At 40.0% G+C, this 19,130-nt stretch overlaps 1 protein-coding gene, 1 long non-coding RNA gene and 1 pseudogene across 2 annotated transcripts in view; 2 read left to right on the forward strand and 1 right to left on the reverse strand.

Moving 5' to 3' along the window:
- The window catches only part of SLC25A3 (solute carrier family 25 member 3), a 772,593-nt gene that overhangs the window by 479,977 nt on the left and 273,486 nt on the right, over nt 1–19,130 (forward strand). The window lies entirely within an intron of this gene.
- On the forward strand, nt 1,792–2,514 carry LOC126931655 (SIN3-HDAC complex-associated factor-like; annotated as a pseudogene).
- Nucleotides 6,388–19,130, reverse strand: part of LOC126931293 (uncharacterized) — a 186,880-nt gene continuing 174,137 nt past the window's right edge. Inside the window, exons 5-6 of the long non-coding RNA XR_007717820.1 lie at nt 10,210–16,323; nt 6,388–6,645 (exon numbers count right to left, since the gene is read on the reverse strand). This is a non-coding gene — a long non-coding RNA (uncharacterized LOC126931293). The remainder of the gene's footprint in view (nt 6,646–10,209; nt 16,324–19,130) is intronic.

Raw genomic sequence — 19,130 nt, forward strand, 5'->3', positions numbered from 1 at the left:
ACAAATGGGATCTAATTAAACTAAAGAGCTTCTGCATGGCAAAAGAAACTACCATCAGAGTGAACAGGTAATGTTCAACCTACAGAATGGGAGAAAATTTTTGCAATCTACTCACTGAGAAAGGGCTAAAATCCAGAATTTACTAAGAATCAAACAAATTTACAAGAAAAAACAAACAACCCCATCAAAAAGTGGGTGAAGGATATGAACAGACACTTCTCAAAAGAAGACATCTATGCAGCCAACAAACACATGAAAAAATGCTCATCATCACTGGTCATTAGAGAAATGCAAATCAAAACCACAATGAGATACCATCTCACCCCAGTTAGAATGCAATCATTAAAAAGTCAGGAAACAACAGATGCTGGAGAGGATGTGGAGAAATAGGAATGCTTTTATGCTGTTGGTGGGAGTGTAAATTAGTTCAACCATTGTGGAAGACAGTGTGGCAATTCCTCAAGGATCTAGAACTAGAATTACCATTTGATCCAGCAATCCCATTACTGGGTATATACCCAAAGGATTATAAATCATGCTACTATAAAGACACATGCACACATATGTTTACTGCAGCACTGTTCACAACAGCAAAGACTTGGAACCAACCCAAATGCCCATCAATGATAGATGAATTAAGAAAATGTGGCACATATACACAATGGAATACTATGCAGCCATCAAAAAGGATGAATTCATGTTCTTTGCAGGGACATGGATGAAGCTGGAAACCATCATTCTCAGCAAACTATTACAAGGACAGAAAACCAAACACTGCATGTTCTCACTCATAGGTGGGAATTGAATAATGAGATCACTTGGACAGGGAACATCACGCATCAGGGCCTGTTGGGGAGTGGGGGGCTGGGGGAGGGATAGCATTAGGAGAAATACCTAATGTAAATGATAAGTTGATGGGTGCAGCAAATCAACATGGCACATGTATACCTGTGTGTCAAATCTGCACTTTGTGCTCATATACCCCAGAACTTAAAGTATAATAAATAAATAAATAAATAAATAAATAAATAAATAAATAAAAACAGTCATATTAAATCAGACAAAAATAAATTTAAGGGAGAAAACATGATGTAATGATAAAATGAATAATTTGTAAAAAAGATATAATAGTCTTATAACAGTCTCTAATAACATGGCCTTAAAATATATAAAGTAAAACCAAAGACTCACAAGGAGAAATGAACATATCCATAATCCTGGAAGGAAGATTTTAACATCTTACAATACTGAATAAAAGCCAGAAAGAAAATAGACACTTAAGTAGTACAATTAATAAACTTTACCAAACAGATTGCAACTTATATTCTACACCAAAAATTAAAGATTGCACTTTATTTTCAAGGACACATGAATAAATTTACTAGAGACTCTTCCTCACAAAGCAAGATTCAACAAATTCAAAACATTGTGCAGCAGACCACATTTTGTGATCAAAGTACTATAAAATTAGAAACCAATAGTAGAGAAATAGACTTTAAAACCATATATCTTAGAGAAATCTTTAATGTCAATGTCATGTAAATAATTTATAGGACCACAAATAAATCATAAAGGAAATTATCAATATTCAGACTTGAATAACAATAAAAATATTGCATATCTAAATTGATGGATGCAACTCAGTCAGCACTTATGGGCAATTTAGCCTGAAATGCATTTATTAGATAAGAAGAAAGGTCAAAAGGTAATGGGCCAATCTTTGTAGACAAGGCAGTTGAAGAGGGAGGGCTTAGAAAGGGACTGGCCTGGCGTGCACTCTGCACCTCCGGCATGTTGTTTCGTATGGAATGGATGCTTCTGGAAGATTTGGAAGACTATTGCCCAGAAGAAAAGATGTTTGGTTTTTCCCAAGCCAAAGATGTACCAAAGTATAGAGGGCTGCTGTGTTTGCAGAGTTAAGTCCTCCAGTTCTCGCTTCACTGACAGTAAACGCTATGGAAAGGACTTCCAGAGCTCTCTGGGGCTGCATGAGACATCTGCAATGCCTGTGTCCTGTTTGTGAAAAGATGGAAGACGTTGCCAGCAGGATCCAAAAACCCTGGATTCACGTGGCAGATGCAGGGCTGGACCCAGTCTAAAGACTACATTGAAACCAAAGAGAGTGAAAACTGTATCTGGGAAGAGGATAAAAAGCAACCAGACCAATAAACTGCAGAAGGAAGGTAAAGATCACAATGATGATGCTCACAGTACCACCTCAAGTGCCTCCTTGTAACAGCAACCAGTCAGACGATGGCTCAGTTATGGAGATGGCTTCTGGTTCTACCAGAACACCAGGTGTTTTCCTTTTTAGATCTCACGGACTGAAAAAGACAGAAGATATGTAGTGGGTCTGTTTATAAAGGCCATTTTGGGGAAGTCCTCATCAACTCACATCTGTTCAAGCCTTGCCGCAGGAATACGAAAGCAACTACCGAGAAATCCTAAGGGCAGGGGCCAGAATCTCTGCCCACCTCACTCAGGAGTAGAAACGGGGAACAAAAAGCAATTTAAACTTTGAAAAGACCACAAAACAACTAACTGTTCCTCCTATTTTTAACTTGGATACCTGCTACTCTGCCAAAAAAGAAATTCTAGAATAGTTTTGAATGGGTTATTTTCCCACCAGTCTCACAAATTCTGAAGTCAGTTTCCAGCTTCACAAAAAAAGAATTGTAAATAATATTTAAGATGCTGGATATTTCACAAGAAAGCCAAAGGCTGCTATAGGTCTTTTTTAAATACCCCTCTAAGGAATGAAACTAGGGGAATTTCAGGGGACAGAGATGGGATTTGTCATATGCTAAACGGTATGTGGTTTTAGTCCTTCTATATTGAGAAGCAGTGGTTGGGCATTTTTTAAGGTAGCCGGCTACACTTGTTTTCCCTCATGATAATAATTTGTCATAACTCAGTAACATGGACTTACCCCTAGAGGTAGTTGTTAATAATTTTGAAATATTAAGGTCTTGCCAAGGTTCCAACGATTGAAACCTGTACTACTGATTATTAAGCAGGACAGACTGTGCTTTCTGTTGCAAATACCTTAAAGGAAAAAGTAATTTCTAAATATACAGAAAGGAAAGATGACTGTATATGTTGCATCCTGTGCCACCTCTCTTGATATTAATATTTGATAAAGATTTCAATTTTTATGAAACTTCTAAAGCAGAATCAATGCTCCTCTTGGGGAAATAACAAGTCTTTAGGGTAGCCAAGACCCTATATGAACAGTACCAAAGCATTAACACATAATAGAGAACACATTCTATTAAAAATGTTGAACTATCGGCCGGGTGCGGTGGCTCCCGCCTATAATCCCAGCACTTTGGGAGGGCAAGGCGGGTGGATCAAGAGGTCAGGAGATCGAGACCATCCTGTCTAACACAGTGAAACCCCATATCTACTAAAAATACAAAAAATTAGCTGGGTGTAGAGGCGGGTGCCTGTATTCCCAGCTATTCGGGAGGCTGAGGCAGGAGAATGGCGTGAACCCGGGAGGCAGAGCTTGCAGTGAGTCGAGATCGGGCCTCCAGCCTGGGTGACAGAGCAAGACTCTGTCTCAAAAAAAAAAAAAAAAAAAAAAGTTGAACTATCGGAGTCCAGGTGTGGTGGCTCACACCCATAATCCCAAAACTTTGGGAGGCCAAGGTGGGTGGATCACTCGAGGTCAGTAGTTTGAGGCCAGCCTGGCCATGGTGAAACCTGTCTCTACTAAAAATATAAAAATTAGGCGGGCATGGTGGCGCATGCCTGTAATCCCAGCTACTCAGGAGGCTGAGGCAGGAGAATCGCTTGAATCCGGGAGAGGGAGGTTGCAGTGAGCCAAGACTGCACCACTGCACTCCAGCCTGGGCGACAGAGAGAGACTCTGCCTCAATTAAACAAACAAACACAAAAGTTAAACTATCTCAAAACTAAAATGTGTAGTCTTCAGGATGGCACAAAACAAAAACTAATGCTTCTTGGGGCACATTTCTTAGAGGAATTGCTGAGTGTGTAAATAATTGACTTCTGTTTGTGTTACATAACTGATGACTTCCTTGAAAATCTGCACAGGTCAGTTTTAGGTCTGGATTACTTCAGCTAACTTTTGTGAAGGTTTTGTCTGTGAAGAGTGGGTGTTTGACTTGGTTCAGCCTATTAGGGTTTTTTCCCACTCTATATTTAAAGTAAAATTTACTAGAAGAAAAGAGGGGTGGTATTAATGACAAGTGGGTTGGGTTTGGTTTGGCTTCTTTTAGTCAGGCTTTCTGAACATTGAGACATCCTGAACTCAGGGCTCTTCAATTCTAAAATGTTCATTAAAAGCCTCTCACTTGAACCCAAACCAAAGTACTCTTATTGCAAGAAAAAAAACATATCACCAGTTCAGATTTCATAATGAGGAAGAAGCATTTGCCTGCCCTATAGTAACATAACTCAGTGCTTATTTTTTAAACAGGATTTTTAAAATTGGATAGTGTAACAATAAGGAGTTAGTCACCTTTTATAGGCACCCTGTAGTTTTACAGTTAATCTAAACACATTTTATATTTCCTCCTTTCAGAAAAAACTACATGCTACAAGCCACCGTATGCACAGACCGCACAATGACTTGGGTTGGCTCTCCCACAGTCTTTGAGGTGAATTATAAGAGTCCAGCCGTTATTATCCTCCAGAGTTATTCTGAAAAAATTTGTTTGTAATTTTGGCTGTAGTATCGGTGGTAGGATATCCTCTAGTGTGAATCATCTCTGCTTCTGTATTTATTTATTTTTCACTAGCCCTCAACCACAGTCTTCTTTTTCCCCTTCCACCTCTCTTTACCTGTAGGATGTACCGCATGCAGTCATGCACTTTTTATTAATATATTCAAACTCCACAGGTCTGTTTTGTACTTTTTGTATTATTGGATACTTACAATCACAACTTTCATGAGGATATTGAATGCATTTAGTCTTAGAAAATTTTTAAAAAGTAATGAACTTCATCTGATTCAAAAAAAATAGAAAAAATCAGTAAACTCAAATGAAGGAGTAGGAGAAAGGAAATAAGACATTTAAGGGTAGAAATTCATCATATAATAACAGAAATAAATAAATAAAAGAGGATCAACAGAGCAAAACGCTGAATATTTGCAGTGACCAGAAACAAGCTAATCCTCTGGTAAGATTGAATAAGAAAAAGAACTAAGGTACAAAGTATCCATATTAGACATGAGAAAAGATACATAATTACAGACACATCAGAAATTTAAAACATCTTAGGAATACTATAAACAACTTGATGCCAATAAATTTGAAACCCAGACAGGCATACATTTTTTAAAAAATTAATTACCAAAATTTTCTCACAAGAAATATAAAAACCTGAATAGACATGCTGATATAAAAAATTGAATCCACTAATTAACAATCTATGCTCTTCCTCACGGCCAAATAAGGGCTGAAATGATTATTCAAGTATATTTCAAACCTTCAAGGAATAGTGTTTCCTAACTTATTCAAACTGTTACTAAGCATATAGAAAAGAAAAACTCCTTGGTTTATTATATAAAGTTAATGTACTTAGTGCCCAAAACTGGAGAGGGATCATATAAAAAGAGAAAATTACAGGCCAAGTTCACTCATAAACATAGATGTAAAAGACTTAAATAATTTATTAGCAAATAAATGCAGTGAGGCATTTAAAAATGGATACCCCATGACTGACTAAGGCCTATCTCAGGAATGCAAAGATTATTTAATGTTAGAAAATCAATAAAGGTAATACACAACCCTATTGATAAAAGAAAAAAAAAGCCTATATGATAATCTCAAAAATGCAGGAGAATAGATAAAATTCAATATCCACTTATTATAAAAACTCTTAGACACCAGCACTCAGGGGAACTTTCTTTACTTGATAAAGGTATTTACCAAAAACCTTTGGCAAATATCATGCTAAATAGTAAAATGTTTAAAACATTGCATTTTAAAGAACAAGGATGTCCATTAGTGCCACTTGTATTCAGCACTATCCTGGATGTCTTAGCTAAAGCAAAGACCAGAGGGAGGAAAAAAGAGATGTAAAGATTGGACATGAAGAATCAAAACTGTCATTATTCACAGATAATAGTATTGTCCGTGTAGAAAAATCTATGAGAATATATAAACTATTAAAAGCAGTAAGAGCTTATTGGATATAAAATCATATACAAAAATCAATAACATCTCTATACACCTGCAACATCCAATTAGAAAATGTAATTTTAAAACTGTATCAGTCACAGCAGCAACAAAAATATAAGGTACATAGGAATATAACTGGCAAAAGAGATATATTAATATTATGAAAACAGTATAAAATTTTATTGAAGGATGTAAATTTTTAAAATCTGAAAAATAATGGAAAAATGCAGCATGTTCATGAGTAAGAAAGAAGCAATATTTTTAAGTTGGCAATTCTCTTCAAATTAATCAATAAAGTCAATGCATTGCAGTCAAATCCTCCTGGGTTTTTCACAGACTTGGTCAAGCAGATGCTGAAATTCCTATAGAATAAGAAAGGGCAAAGAGAATAACCAAGACAATGCTGAAGAAGAAAAATGTAGGAAAACTTACACTCAAAGATGTCAGGATTCATTGTAAAGTCATACCACAGAGCAAGGCGACACAGTGACAACTGGAACAGAATAGACAGACAGGAAACAGACTTGGGTTTACGTATTGCAACTTCATTTATGACAAAAACAAAAAAAAAGCCTTAAAAATTAGTGGGGGAAGTATGGTCTATTTTTTCACAATGTCTTTCACAAAAACTTTTTAAAATAAGTTTATTAATACAAATTGTTGGCAAGGATGTGAGAAATGGAAATTCGCATGTGCCTAGTAGGAGGACGAATTGTTGTAGCTCTTTGGGGAGCAATTCTGCTCTACCTAGTAAGCTGCTAAGCTGATGCATCCCACTATCAGTGGAGCAGTTCCCCCTTTGGGTAGCTACCCTAGAGCGGCTACGTGCTTATCAGGATGGATAAAAAAAATGTGGTCTGCTCCTAAAATGGAACACTTTAAGCTATTACAATAAACTAAATCTTTTTTGGTTTTTTTTTTTTTTTGATACATTATACTTGTACATATTTAGGGTTACATAAGAAATTTTGTTACATGCATGAATATGTAATGGTCAAGTCAAGATATTTAGTATGTATCTTTTCTATGTGTGTTGGGTACATTTCAGGTTTACTCTTCTATTTTGAAAAATACATTGTTGTTGACTACAGTGGCCCTACTCTGCTATCAAACTTTAGAAAGTGTTTCTTCTATCTAATTGTATTTTTGTACCCATTAACCAGCCTTTCTCCATCCTCCCTCAACGCCCACACATACACCCTTCCCAGTCTCTGGGATTTATTATTCCACTCTATACCTCCATGTTATCAATTTTTTTAACTCTCACATATGAGTGAGAACATGTGGTATTTGTCTTGCCTGGTTTATTTCACTTAACCTAACAGCCTCCAGTTCCATCCAGCTATCCATTTGTTGCTGCAGTTGACAGGATTCCATTCTTTTTCATGGCTGAATAATATTTTATTGTGTGTTTATACCACATTTTCTTTATCCATTCATCCATTGGTAGGCAATTAAGTTGATTCCATATTTTGGCTATTGTGAATAGTGCTGCAATAAGCATAACAGTGTAGATATCTCTTCAATATATTGATTTCTTTTTCTGTTTTTATGATAAATACCTAGTATTTGGATGATGGGATCATATGGTAGTTCTTTTTCCAGGGTTTTAATTTTTACTTTAGATTGAAGGGATACATGCACAGGGTTATTTCCTAGGTATATTGTATGATGCTGAGGCTTGGGTACAAATGATCCTGTCACCAAGGTAATGAGTATAGTACCCAATAGTAAGTTTTACAACCATTGCCCCCTTCCTCTTTGTCCCTCTAGTGGTCCCCAGTTTCTATTGTTGCCATTTTTATGTCCCTGAGTACCCAATATCTAGCTCCCACTTGCAAGTGAGAATATGCAGTATTTGGTTTTCTGTTCCTGTGTTATTTCACTTAGGATAATGGCCTCCAGATGAATCCATGTTGCTGTAAAGGGCATGATTTTTTCTTTTTTATGGCTTTGTAGTACTGTAGTATGTATAGGTATACCGCATTTTCTTTACCCAATCCACCATTGATGGGCAACTAGGTGAATTCCATGTCTTTGCTATTGTGAATAGTGCACAATGAACATAGCAGTGCATGTGTCTTCTTGGTATAATTTTTTTTTTCATTATTGATATGGTTTGGCCCTGTGTCCCTACCCAAATCTCACCTTGAATTGTAATAATCCCCAAATGTCAAGGGCAGGACCAGGTGGAGATAAATAAATCATGGGGGTGGTTTCCCCCATAGTGCTCTCGTGATAGTGAGTTCTCACAAGATCTGACAGTTTTATAAGGGGATTCCCTCTTTGCTCAGCACTTATTCTCTCTCCTCCCGCCCTGTGAAGAGGTGCCTTCTGCCATGATTGTAAGTTTCCTGAGGCCTCCCCAGTCATTGGAACTGTGAGTCAATTAAACCTCTTTTATTTATAAATTACCCAATCTCAGGTATTTCCTTATAGCAATGTAAGAACGAACTAATCCAGATATACACCTAGTAATGGGAACGCAGTGTCAAACAGTAGTTCTGTTTTAAGTTCTTTGAGAAATCTCCTAACTGCTTTCTAAGTGGCTGAACTAATTTACATTCCCACCAAGAGTGTACGTGTTCCCTTTTCTCCACAGCCTCACCAGCATCTGTTGTTTTTTGACTTTTTAATAATAGCTATTCTGACTGGTATGAGACGGTATCTCATTGTGGTTTTGATTTACATTTCTCTGATGATTATTTTTAGTTGTTTGAGGAACCTCCATACTGTTTTCCACAGTGGTTGTACTAATTTACATTCCTTCCAACAGTGTATAAGTGTTCCCTTTTCTCCACATCCTTGCCAATTTAAGGGGTATTTTTTTTGTCTGTTTAATGATAGCCATTCTAACTAGGGTAAGATGATGATATCTCATTATGATTTTAATTTGCATTTCTCTGATGATTAGTCTTTGTAGGATTTCTTTGGCTATAAACAGCACTGGTGGTATCTGTGATTTCCTCAACGACAGGATGCAGTTTGCTAGTGGAGACTGTGAAGAAGTTTTGCTGGGGTCTGGGACACCAGGTAGGCCAGTCTTCAGGCCCCAGCGGTGGCAGCAGTGGGTGAGCATGCCTGTCCTAGGGCCCTAGAGCATCATACATACTGGTGTTAGCTGGTCCAGGTAGGCTGATTCTTGGGCCTCTGGGAGGCTTGTTCCCAGGAATGGCAGCTGTGGGCCAGGCATGTGAGCAGGTTCCCAAGGCCCTGGGCAGTGGATGTGGTATGGGTGATGGCAGTAGCAGCAATGGACATCCCTCTGGGATGCAAGTGGTCCACACTGGTGTTGGCAGTGGCTGTGACAGGTCAGGCTGGCCAGTCCCCAGACCCACATGTGGCACCTGCAGGTCAGTGGCAGTTGTGGTGGTAGCAGTAGGTTGAGTGGGCCCAAACTTAGACCCCAGGAGGAGTGCTCAGGTGCCACTGGTGGTGGAGAGGGCTGGGCAATCCCCAGGCCTCTGGATGCTGTGCTCGGTACTGGAGAAGGTGGAGCCAGGCTGGACACCCTACTGGTTCGTATAGACGCTGGCTGTCGTATGCAAAGGTAGGGTGAGCCGTAGCCAGCAAAATGCTCTGGTGGAGGCAGCAGAGGCCCTGCTACTAGGGAGGATGGGTTGCTTTCCCTGGAATCTGCCGTAGGCAGGCAGCCAGGGAGCATGGACTTCCCCCTGTGCCTCGATCACCTGCAGTCCGCAGCCACAGCAGCTGTCGGCAGTGGAATTTGCCCATGGGGCATGTAAGAATGCACAGCTGCCCCTCTGCATGGGGCCAGGGCAGGTGTTGGGGGGAGGGTGCGAAATTGCTGCCTCATCCTGGTTGCCAGGCAAAACACAGTCCAGTGGGGGCTGGGCTCTTAACATGGCACCGTCAGACCACTGCTTAGGGATGTGTGAGACCCAGGATGAGCTCCGTCTCTAGAGCAGTGCCTTCCCACAGTTTCCAGGGAGCCCCCTATGTTAGTCTTGAGTCCACTGGGGTTGAGAGGCTCTCCTGTTGTAGGATTGCAGGAGTTCATGGTGAGAATGTGGACCACTAGGGATCTCTCATTTACCTTGTCCTCACACTGGGGAGTCTCTCCCAGCTCCCAGCTGATCTTGGCCAAACAGGCTTCCTCTCTTCCCTCTCCCTCCTTGCTTTAGGTGTTTCCTGTCATTTCTCTGTTGAATTCCAGTGCTCTCTCTTAGATAATCTATTTGAAGTGCGATTATCTGCTCACTATTTTGGTTCTTCTTAGAAGAGGCGAGTAAGAGATGCCTCTACTCAGCCATCTTGAAGTCCCTCCACAATAAACTAAAACGAGAGAAAATGTCGATGGATAAAAACAAAGTACAAGATAATCTGTACGGTATACACAGGTTTGCTATTTACATAAATGTTTAAAGACACAAAACAATACTACATGTTTACTTAAAAAAAAAAGAAAGAAAGGAAAAACAACCATGGAAACAACACCCACTCACTTTAAGACTTCTTTTTCTGTCGAGGGCTATTATCATCCTTGCTCTAAAGTTAAACAATAAACTAAATTTCTTCCATAGTTAGGTTAGCCTATATATAGGAATGAACAAAGACAGTTAACTTGTGAGGTTAGAAGCAAGGTAGAGTCAGTTATGTTAGATTCCTCATTGTTATAATTTTGCAAAGGCAGTTTAAAGGCCCCTATAACAACAACAACAAAAAAAGATTAACAAGAGAAAAGCATACAAATTTATTTAATATAAATTTTAGGTTACACAGGCACCTACAGAAATGAAGACCTATAGAAGCAGGGAAGACTGTATTTTTGTGGGCAGTTGGGCTGCAAAAGGATGACTGGGAAACAGAAGGGTGTGATACAATGGTAATAAAGCGGGGTAACTCACCAAAACCTATTTGTTCAGATTCTTCTTGGTGTCTCTGTGTCTTCAGAGAGGAGGACATTTCTTTATTTTGTTTTGGGTATAGGGAGAGAAGCCCTTTATCTGAAACGAGGATTTTCTGACCTACTTTCAGAGGAAGGTCAGCTAGGTTTTATGGCCTGCTTCAGGGAGGAAGCGGAAAGAAAGTGAGAGAGAGAGACCTTCCTGCTTCTGTTGTTTTCTGAAATGCCATGTGCCATTTTTCAGAATAGCATGCCCTGAAACTCATCTCTCTCTTAACAACAAAAAGCTCCTTCTCTAGAAGCCCCTAGTAAACTTTTTCTGCTGTCTTACTAAACCAACCAGGCAAGGCGGAGGGTCTGACATCATGACTGGATGAAACCAGAGGTTCTCTGCATGGTTCCTAAACCAGCAACATCAACATCACCTGGGCATTTACTGGAAAACATTCTCAACCTCACCTTATACCTACTAGAGAAGTGGTCCAGGAAAAAAAAAAAAATAGGGGTGTGTGTGTGTGTGTGTGTGTGTGTGTGTAACAATCCCTTCAGATTATTCTGATGACACAACAGTTTGAGAAGGACTGGGTTTGAATAATCAGGACCTCCCTTACAGCTCAGATCAATTAGCCTCTCTTGAGGCACATGGGCTTCATGGAGGAGGGGTGGAAACATGAACAAAATTAACATGATTTTAAGAAAAAGGAAGGGAGCTGCCAGGTAATCAGTTGAATGTGCATTGACATTGCTTAAGCATCGGCTGGGTGCAGTGGCTCATGCCTGTAATCCCAGCACTTTTTTTTTTTTTTTTTTTTGAGACAGAGTTTCACTCTTGTTGCCCAGGCTGGAGTGCAATGGCATGATCTCAGCTCACGGCAACCTCCGCCTCCTGGGTTCAAGCGATTCTCCTGCTTCAGCCTCTCCAGTAGCTGGGATTACAGGCATGTACCACCGCACTCAGCTAATTTATGTATTTTTAGTAGGCATGAGCAAACCCAGCACTTTGGCAGGTCGAGGCAGTTGGATCGCCTAAGGTCAGGAGTTTGAGACCAGCCTGGCCAACATGGTGAAACCCCATCTCTACTAAAAATACAAAAATTAGCCAGGCGTGGTGGCACACGCCTGTAATCCCAGCTACTCGGGAGGCTGAGGAAAGAGAATTGCTTGAAGCCAGGAGGCGGAGGTTGTGGTGAGTCAAGATCAGGCCTGGGTGACATAGCAAGATTCCACCTCCAAAAAAAATTCCTTCAGCACCTATTATAAACCAACCTTGGGTTAACCATTTTGCATACATTATGTAACAACTCTATAAGGTAGGTACTATTTTTATACATATGATACATGTAGAAATGGAAGCACAGAGGGTTTATGTAACTGATTGAAGGTCACACAACTAATTAGTGGTGGAGCCTGGATTCCCATCAAACAGTCTGACTCTAAAGATTACCTTCAAAACCATGCTACTACATGTATTTGTTTTGGTTTGTTTGTGTTTCCAACATTTCTCTACTTGCAAAATGGAAGACCAACCCCTTGTCTATGATGAGCACCTGCTCTCCCACAAAGGAAGCCAACCACCTTAAGTAACATCTGCAGCTTGCCTCTCTCACTTTACAGAAAAGTAAACTGCAGCTAAAAGAATCGAAAATACTTCCCAAAGCCACTGAGTCAGTCAGCACCATGGTCAGAACTTGACATTTTATTCTCTTAGAGTAAAAAGGTTTATGATATCTGGTTAAGGTACAACTGTCTTACCATCTAGGGAAGTTTACTTTCTTTTTGTATTCATTTTATTTGCTTTTAACCTAAAGTTTTCAACAATTGAGATGCTAGCAGTTTCTTGAGTAGAGTAGAAGCTGTTGAGGAGAAATGATCTTAAATGAGCAGCTTTTATTTAGAGAGAAAAGATCCCCTTCTTTCTTCATAAGTCCTCTATAAAAAATTGCCATCTGTGCTGAGGTAGCAGCTGTTCTATTGTCATATTTGACTCCACAGGGACTAACTTTGGACTCCTTTTTTAAAATTGGAAATCAATGTCAAATCAGGTGATGGAGAAAGCCAACGAAGTTCTTTTGTTCGTATTCCCTTGGTGGGGCACAAACACTCTTCTCTTCGCTAGCATTGATCTGATAGCAGACAGCTCTGTGTGTTTCTGCTTTGGGCAACCAAGATCCTTCAAGCACTCTTAGCCTGGCATAGGCTGGTCTTCCTTTGGACTAGAAAAAGAAAATCTATATATCTCTTTCTAAAACTTTTACTTGAAACAGTATTCAAAAGACTTGTACTGCTTCGGTCAAATTGGAAGACTCAGTGTAAGACATCCACTCTATTTTCTGAATTACTGCCCATAAATTCCCAAGTTGACCAAGGAGCAGAAAAGAGTCAGGACAATCAGTCAGCTGACGAAAAGGCCAGCAGAATGACCACTGCTCCAATTATCACTGCAAGAGATTGGTTTTTCCTTCTCTCACATGCTCACTCAATGCAGCACAGAAGGTGTACTAGTATGTTCTCACACTGCTATGAAAAATACTACCTGAGACTGGGTAATTAACAAGCAAAGAAGTTTAATCAACTCACAGCTCTGTAGGCTTGACAGGAAGCATGGATGGCTAAGACGCCTCAGGAAACACAATCACGGAGGAAGGCAAAGGGGAAGCAGGCACCTTCTTCACAAGGTGACAGAAGGGAGTGTGAGAGTGCAGGAAAAAAAAAAAAAAAAAAACTTCCACTTTTAAAACTATGAGAACTTGTGAGAATTTACTCACTATCCCAAGAACAGCATGGGGGAACCGCCCCCATGACCCAATCACCTCCCTCCCTCGACACATGGGGATTACAATTAGAGATGAGATTTGGGTGGGGACACAGAACCAAACCATATCAGAAGGTTTCTGTGACCAGGCATCTGTTGGGTTTACCACACACCAAGCAATTCTCCAGCAGACACCAACTGGGTATCCTATAACTTCACTCAGTTCTTCTACTATCTACCTGGGGATAGCATCAGACTCTGCAGGTTAAAGTCACAGTCCCACAAGACTTCCCCCAACTTCAGATGCCAATGGCAAGCCCCAGGTTGTGACCTGTGCTTCTGACTGACCAGCCATAAACCTGGGTTCCCACATCCACCTCCTCATGTTCAATTAATTTGCTAGAGAGGATTACAGAACTCGGGGAAACTCTTTACTTGTTTTACCCATGTATTATAAAGGATATTACAATAGATACAGATAAACAGCCAGATGGAAGAGATGCACAGGAAAAGGTACGAGGAAAGGGGCATGGAGCTTCCATGCCTCCCTGGACACAGCCCCCACCAGACGCCTCCAAGTGTTCAGCAACCTGAAAGCTCCCTGTACCCTGTCCTTTGATTTTTATGGAGGCTTCATTACATAGGTATGGTTGATTATATCATTGGCCATTGATGCTTGCCCCTCTCTTCTCCCATCGCTAGACTTTGCTGGGGGAGAGAATAAAACTCTCTATCAAGCTAATATTTTTGAGTCTCTGTTAATCACAATTGGTCCTACTCCTGACTGTTGGGAGAGAGCACAGACTTTACCCAGAAGCCAGTCTCAGTTAAAGTCAAAGAAGAAGATGACCTCGGATGATATCTGGGTCACACCTATTTCAAAGATGAAGAAACAGAGGATCAAAGAGGTTAAGTGACCTGCCCAAGCTAGCTAAGTGGCCGAACTGGAATTTCAGCCAAGGTCTACCTGACTACATTTCTGCATTTTTTTGTCACCCCAAATTCTAATTTATCTCTTCCTTCTTCCATCTTTCCTGATTTCTGCCTCTCCCTTGGAGCTGACATTAACACTGCTTTTCAGATATTAAACTCAGTTCCCTTCTCAGATACAATCTGCAGTTTCACTCTTCTCTTCCTCTAATCATGGTCAGCCTCCAGACCCCTGAGAACACTGTCCCCTCCCCAGTCCAGTCAAGACTAGCTCCTTTGGCTCTATCCCAGGGTATATGCATATGACCAGTATTCCTGCTGGATTTCCCCAGCACAGGGAATTAGACATTAATTCAGCTACATGTTCCATAAGACTTATTAAAAGTTAGGCACAAGTGCATTTTTGCCTTTGAGTTGAATCACAGTGCGATTGAAGAGAATTTCTAAATATAGGAGGATAATACATTCAAATCAGTTATTAAAGGAAGCTAGAGGTGTTTAGGGTATGTCCTTCAACCTCCTGAGATTGATATCAGGGGAAAACATGCCCTTTCAAAAAAAATTCTAGAATGCCACTGTGAGAGAGAAAATGCCAAGTGGCTTGACCCTTTTGCATTTCTTTGGTTCAAGTTTAATAAATTCCTTCTTAAAATATTTTTTTCCTATTATAAAAGTAGTTCATGTTCATTTAGAATAATTATAAAATAAAGAATAATTCTAACTCAGTAAGAATCACTGTTAATATTTTGGTATTTTCTACTTGCAGTCTCTTTGCTTCATACATTTTTTATATCCTTGCGATCATATGTCACATAAAATACTTACATAGAGTGATTATTCACAGCAACTATTTTATTTTTGAAGCTATGAATACAGATTGTAAAATATATGGAAAATAGAAAGAAGTATGAAAAAATAAAATCATCCAGAATGTCAATGCCCAGAGAAAATTAAAAATAAACATTTCAGTGTTTGTCCCAGGAGTCTTCTTGCTATATATTTTTACATGATAGAGATCAAACTGTAGAGTCTAAATCTTAAGTAAATTCAATACAGAAACACCTAGGGTATATATAGAAGATGTTGCAAAGAGTCTTTCCCTTAGAAACCTGGTATCTATGATCATTAATATGAATTTTAAAGAAGGAGAAAATCGTAGCTAAAGTTCTTTGGCAAAGAAAATGCCTAATATATTGCTCTTTGCAACTCTGATTTTATAGAAGGAAAAAATACTATTTGTTTAGCAATTTTTCTAGCATGCTATCCCCAGCATGTAAATAGTTTTGTCATCCTTGGTAAGTATAGCAGAATAACAACAATTATTGTTTCAAGTGGTCTTCAAACCTGGCAACAGCGTCCTTCTAAATTTTGGTGGGAAGAATGCAGCCCCCAAAAATACATTTCTTGGCACTGGGAAAAGGGGAAAAACAAGAAGGGAAGAGCTGAGAGACCCACTTTCTTCCTTGTCACATCAGCCATGTGGCTTTTCTTCCCACCTTTTCTCTTCATCCTGTCTACTAATAGATCTGCTGTCTCCATGCACAGAGGACATAGCTTCTTACTTCATCTTTGTTTCTGCCTTCCTCTTTTCTGCTTCCATGGTTTTCTTGGAATGGCATCTCCTGAAGAAAGGAAGACAGAAGGAGGAGGCAGTGGCTCCCATGGTGGACCTACACAGAGGTACAGCTGAAACCCTGACACAAGGGTCCTCCAAGTTCCAGAGCTCTGGAATTACATTTGTGATTAAATGAACCCCACAGAAAGCCCCAGGACCACTGCATGCCCTGTAGAGTCAGCCCATTATAATCATAATGCATATAAAGTCCCTATACTACAGCTTCAGAGCAGTCTCATGTGTAAAGAAGCAGAGCCCAGGAGTTTTTAATCTTCTTTCTTGTCTCTTTCAAATACTAAAGAGTATCCACAGCAGCTCATTATAACTCCCAAGACTGCCTCTTTCTACTTCCCCATAAGATCCCTTTGTCTCTCTTTCATTTATACCTCCCATCCCTACCAGCCTGGTGCCTCAATGGCCTCTTTCTTTCTAGGTCTCTAGGAACAAGCTGTTGACACTCTCGTCTGCCACTTGACCTCAGGGAAATTGATGTTCTTCTAGGCTTCTGGCTTGTTTTCTCCTGAGAAGCCCCTTAGTGTGTCTGGGCCTCTCTTGGAAGAGGAAGGGGTAGGAAGCTAAGAGAACAAAGGGCAGGTGAAAGAAAAATGTGGTTTCCATCCCATCATACAGTATGAAAGTGGTCTTGGAAAAATGAGATGTTGATGGTGTAAGGTAGGAAACTCATGAGATCAGAGCACAAAGCATCACTACTCAAGGAACACTGTGGAGTACAAAGCATTCTTGTGAGGCTTGTCCGTCCTTCTCAAGTTCCAAAACTCTTGCACAGAAGTCTGGATTGGGGACACTGGGAAACAAGTCTAGACTGGGGGACATTAGTAGACAAGCCTGTGGAGGAGCTGGCATGAAGAAAAAAGGTAAGAGCAACTCATTCCATTCCTCTCCACCAGTATTTGACTTATGTGTTTATCTTTAACTATATTTGTTTGATTTCTCTTATCAGAATCTGACATTGGGGGACATTCATGTGCAAAGTTCACACAGAGAGTAATAAAAGCATATATTACACTGGAGATGTAGCACTAACGACCTCCACCAACCCTGCACACCTCCACCTCTTCTTCAGCTACCTCCAGCTGCCACCAATGACACCACCTACATCACTAACAGTGTGCACATTACTAGTTTTTTTGTTGTTGTTGTTGTTGTTTGTTTGTTTTGTTTTGTTTTGTTTTGAGATGGAGTCTCGCTCTGTCACCCAGGCTGGAATGCAATGGCAACATCTCGGCTCACTGCAACCTCCACCTCCCTGGTTCAAGCCATTCTCCTGCCTCAGGCTCCCAAGTAGCTGGGACTACAGTCATGCACCACCACACTCAGCTAATTTTTGTATTTTTAATAGAGATGGGGATTCACCATGTTGGCCAAACTGGTCTCAAACTCCTGACCTCAAGTGATCCATCTGCCTCGGCCTCCCAAAGTGCTGGGATTACAGGTGTGAGCCACTGCACCAAACCTAGTTTTTTTCTTTCTTTAAAGATAATTTTTTTTAACGGATTCTCACTCTGTCACCAGGCAGGAGTGCATTGGCGCGATCTCGGCTCACTGCAGCCTCCACCTCCCAGGTTCAAGCGGTTCTCCTGCCTCAGCCTCCTGAGTAGCTGGGACTACAGGCTCGTACCACGCCCGGCTAATTTTTGTATTTTTAGTAGAAAAGGGCTTTCACCATGTTGGCCAGGATGATCTTGATCTCATGACCTTGTGATCTGCCTGCCTGGGCCTCCCAAAGTGCTGGGATTACAGGCATGAGCCACTGCACCCGGCCTAAAGATAATTTTTTAATATGAAATATATAGAGAATAAAAGTACCAGTGAAAATAGATTATTGTTAACATACTGTTATGCATTTTAGAGTCTTTTTATGGTTTTATTTATGTTGAGTCAGTGAGACAATTTGCATGATTTGGATTATAAAAAGTATGAAAGGATTTAGAGTGAAACTCTCCCCCTTCACCGCTGTTGCCCCAACATCCAGTTCTCTGCCCCCAGAGCCTACCATGTTTCAAATATTTTCAAAATGAAAGAAATTAAACACTGTAGATACAGTTAATGTCTCCTTTTCCTCATTCTTCTTCCATGCTCCCTAGAGGCAGCCATTATCATAAATTTGATGAATCTTTTCAATGCCTTTTTATAGTTTTTGCATACATATGCATGTACTTATGAACAGTAGAGAGTATTGTACTGTGTGCTCTTTTTTTGTGTGTAATTTACATCAATGTTATCATACCTTTTAGCACTACCCTATGCTGCCAGCTCATTCTTTTTAACTGCTGTATGATATTCTGTTGTATGACTATATTATGTTTTATTCATCTATTTTCCTATTGCTGGGAAGTTCTTTCCTATTTTCCAATGGTATAAACAATGCTGCCACTTTGCTGTTTTCTAAATTAGAAGAACTGTTAGGTCCATTTCTCCCCAGATGAATTGATAAATCCCAAATAACCCAATCGACGCTTAATAAGATATTTTATAAAAATTGATAAGCTAATTCTGAAGTTCATCTGGAGGCAAAAACAAACAAAATTGGCAAATATTTCTTGGAAAAAAAAAGTGGGGAAATTTGCCCTGTGGTTTCATAATCTGCTTTTTTTTCACTTCGTGTATTATTCACAGGAGAGGAAGGAGCAGTTGGAGTTTCTAGGGAGGAGGCGTGGCTCTTTCTCCCTGGAGGTTGTTTTGTCTAGACAGGATGCTAGAAATGCAGCAGCCATCTTGCTACCAGACTGAGGATAATGCCAACACATCAAGGTCCAAGCAAGAAGCACCAAGAAACTGAGATATACTTTGAAA

The sequence above is a fragment of the Macaca thibetana genome, chromosome 11 (assembly GCF_024542745.1).
Source record: "Macaca thibetana thibetana isolate TM-01 chromosome 11, ASM2454274v1, whole genome shotgun sequence".
NCBI lineage: Eukaryota > Metazoa > Chordata > Mammalia > Primates > Cercopithecidae > Macaca > Macaca thibetana.